This window comes from Echinops telfairi, unplaced genomic scaffold, assembly GCF_000313985.2.
Source record: "Echinops telfairi isolate 266 unplaced genomic scaffold, ASM31398v2 ScPeMD7_7468;HRSCAF=8506_0, whole genome shotgun sequence".
NCBI classification, from domain to species: domain Eukaryota; kingdom Metazoa; phylum Chordata; class Mammalia; order Afrosoricida; family Tenrecidae; genus Echinops; species Echinops telfairi.
The window spans coordinates 91935264-91939174 of NW_022111369.1; positions in this window are offsets into that span (position 1 = coordinate 91935264).

A 3911-nucleotide genomic window follows, 5' to 3' on the forward strand; every position below is an offset into this window, starting at 1 on the left:
ATTTAACAGACATGTTACTCTGCCAAAATTCTATAAAAACCCAAATATGTATCCTCGATTTTTTAATTTGGGTCATTATGGGCACTAGTCCGTGAGTACACAGTAAGTATAACTGTTTGAATGCACTCCTTCACAGTTCCTTCTTCTGTAACAGCTTTGAAACATACTGAATTCTCCAGGAATATATTGCAAAAGTGATTATGTATGATCATATAAGAAGGCATATTTATTGTAATTTTAACAGTCTTAGAAATTAAAACCAGGAGCTGATATGGGGTTGAAGTATGTAAATGTATTCTGCTTCGTGCTAAATAACAGTGATCATTGTGCTAATGGTAACACCTTTCTTAATAAGGTTCATCAAATCTGTCAGAAATACATTTTCTTTGAAACCGCAAACATTTCTGCAAGCCTGACAAGAATGACACACACACACACACACACACACACCCCTCCCAAAACACAAAGGCAGTAAGATCAAATGACTTTCCTAAAATAACGTATCTTTTAATTGTTAGTGGAAATTCTAGAATTTGTCTTAAATTCAAGAATATGTTTTATGACAAGTCCTTGGCGCCCTCCCTTGGAAAACACTCTGGGATCTAGGGTATTTTTACTCTACCGCGAAGTAGTATATTCTACTCCACTGTACTATACTCCATTGTAAAACACCGTGCTCTATTGAGGTATAGTAACAGAGAGCTCCGTGAGGAAGTACATCACCCTACTTAGGGTGTTAGGCTGCTTTTTTGTGTTTTTTCATTTTATTTTCTTATTAGAATTGATCAGAAGTTCAATTCTTTAGCTTGGTTTTATTCTGAATCTGAAATGATCTACTTCACTTCAAGTGACTACAACTTAACAGAATTTCATCAAGATGATACATTGAACCTTCCACAGCTTTCTCTATACTTCCAGTTGAGTTCTTTAATTCATCCCAATGGCTACACAGCACTCACAGATAATAAATTAAGAGATTTATTAGGGAAGTTAATTAACAGTTTACAATTCAGGTGAGTCATGCTTGGGATACAGCTGTTTAGTTAGAATAATATTCTTTCCCTCCACCACATGCAGGCCTCTCTCTGGCCTTCCACCTCTTGGTCTAATTTCTAGACTGCATGGGGAATATTTTAAAGCTTTATAAAGGCTGATAATAAATGTCTAAAGGAATGCCTCTCTGATACAAGCCTCAATCTGAATACACTCATCTCCAGATCTTTGGGCCAGAAAACCCAGCAACCTCACTTAAGTGAGGCACCCCTAGAACACAAGCCAGCCTTCTGCCAAATAGCATTCAACTTTATTTGCTCTGAGGGCTGGGAAGTCCACCACTCTGATTCATGTTGTGGATCTTAGGTAACTGCTGCTAATCCTCCATCACTCCGGTGTCAAAACTGTCTTGGGAACACAGAGGCTCAATGTACAGGGTTTTGGGGGCCAAAGTATAAGCTCCAATGACTCTTTTTGACAATAGTGAATCCCACCTCTCTTCTAATTCTTAGATGACACTTTATACACAGCTGGGTGGCAATCACAATTAACCCTGTTAGTAATCACTGACATATGAATCATATAATCAAATCAGTTCCATCACTACCTTACACAAACCTTCTTACTATGAGAAAAGGAAAGTTGTTTGGTGGGAGTAACAAAGGCTATGGCTAGAATAGCCATATTAAATTCATTGCATTGCACACTTTAAGGTATATATTATGTCTTTTAACTATATCTTTAAATAGGAGATCAGATAACTTCTGAAAGACAGCACACCTCAAGTTAGAGTTGGTTCCGTAGGTAATAAAATACTTATTAAATTGTTATATTGACAAATACTTTATGTATTATGCAAATCAATGGTTTAAATATGTTTTAAAAGTTGAACAATCATCGCCAAAGTTAATTTTTAAACCCCCAACTTCCACTGTCATAGCCTAATTGCCTGTTAATCTCATTAGTCTCTATAGATTTATCTATACTATGTTTCAGATGAAACCATACCCCCCAAAATCAACACATTAATAAACTTCAATCCAAAAGAAAAAGACCAAACTGTACACACTAGGACAAGTTAAAAATACAAGAGAAAAGGCAATGGTAAAATGTTAACTTTAATTTATTTATATGTAATAATCTATTTTGCAATGCACTTTGAGAACACAACTATTGACAAATCTAGTCAATGGCCTGAGGGAGTTCTTGTGAGGATATTACAAATGAGTTTTTTGCTTTCATTATCAACTACAGACTTCTGAAAAAAAAGATAAGGACAATTTAAACTTTAATACAATTCCCGCCTCTGATCTTGGATTTTATGATTTAAAATCTTTGAATTAGATGGGTTGACATTTTAAAAAAGTGTACAACATTCTTTATGGACCACATCAGAGAGTTCAGACTTGAAAATCCCACTAAACAAACCACACTTTAAACATATATGTTTCATTATAAAGGAACTGAAATCTTCCTTTCTATTTAATGATGAAACATCTTAGGGTGAAAAATCAGTAGATGATTGCTATCCCAACACCATGGTCCTGAAAATCATTGAACTTGGGTCAAATCTCCTGTTTTCCAATCAACTTAAGACAATTTAAGACAAATATATATTTGAAATTTACATATTATCTTTTATTTTGTGATGTCTTCTGCAGGAATAATTTAGCCTTAGTGAATGAATGTTATACATTTCTTTTTAAAATCATTTTATTGGGGGCTTGTACAACTCTTATCACAATCCATCCATCCAGCAATTTTGTCAAGCACATTTGTACATTTATTGCTATCATAATCTTTAGAACATTTTCTTTCTACTTGAGCCCTTGGTATCAGTTTCTCATTTTTCCTCTCCCTCTGCACCCTTCCTCTCTCATGATTCCTTGATAATTTATAAATTGTTATTATTTTTTCATGTCTTACACTGACCCATGTCTCCCTTCACCCACTTTTCTGTTGTCCATCCCCCAGCAAGGGGTTATATATAGATAATGGTGATTGATTTCACCTTTCTCCTACCACCTTTCCTTTACTCTCCTGGTTTCACTACTCTCATTATTGGTTCTTAGAGGTTCATTTGTCCTGGATTCCCTGTGTTTTCAACTCTTATCTGTACCAGTGTACATGCTCTGGTCTAGCCAAATTTGTAAGGTAGAATTGGGATCAGGATATTGGAGGTCAAGAAGCATTAAAGAATTAAGGAAAGTTGTATGTTTCATTGGTGCTATACTGCACCCTGACTGGCTCATTTCCTCCCTACGACCCTTCTGTAAGGGATGTCTAGTTGCCTACAGATGGGGTTTGGGTCTCCATTCCGCACTTCCCCTCCTTCACAATGATATAATATTTGTTGTTCTAGGTCTTTGATGCCTGATACCTGATCCAATCAACATGTCATGATCACACAGGTTGGTGTGCTTCTTCTGTGTGGACTTCATTGCTTCTGAGCTAGATGGCCACTTGTTTATCTTCAAGTCTTTAAGACCTAAGATGCTATATCCTTTGATAACCAGGCACCATCAGCTTTCTTCACCACATTTGCTTATGCACCTGCTTTGTCTTCAATGATAGTGTCAGGAAGGTGAGCAACATGGAATCCCAGGGTATTAGAACAAAGTGTTCTTGCCTTAGAGAGTACTTGAGTCGAGGCCAAATGTCCATGTGCTGCCTTAATTCTTAGCATATAGATAGTAATACATAGATTTATTCCCCTCTCATTATACATATAAATATATTTACATATGTCCTTGCCTGAATTTAGACCTCTATAAATGTCCTTTGCCTCCTGATCCTTTCCTCTATTTCCTTTTGCTTTCCTCTTGTCCCACCATCATGTTCGGCTTTCATTTGGGTTTAGTAATTCCTTGCAGCAAAGGAAGTCAAGACCAACAAAACAGCAACAACAAAAATCAAAA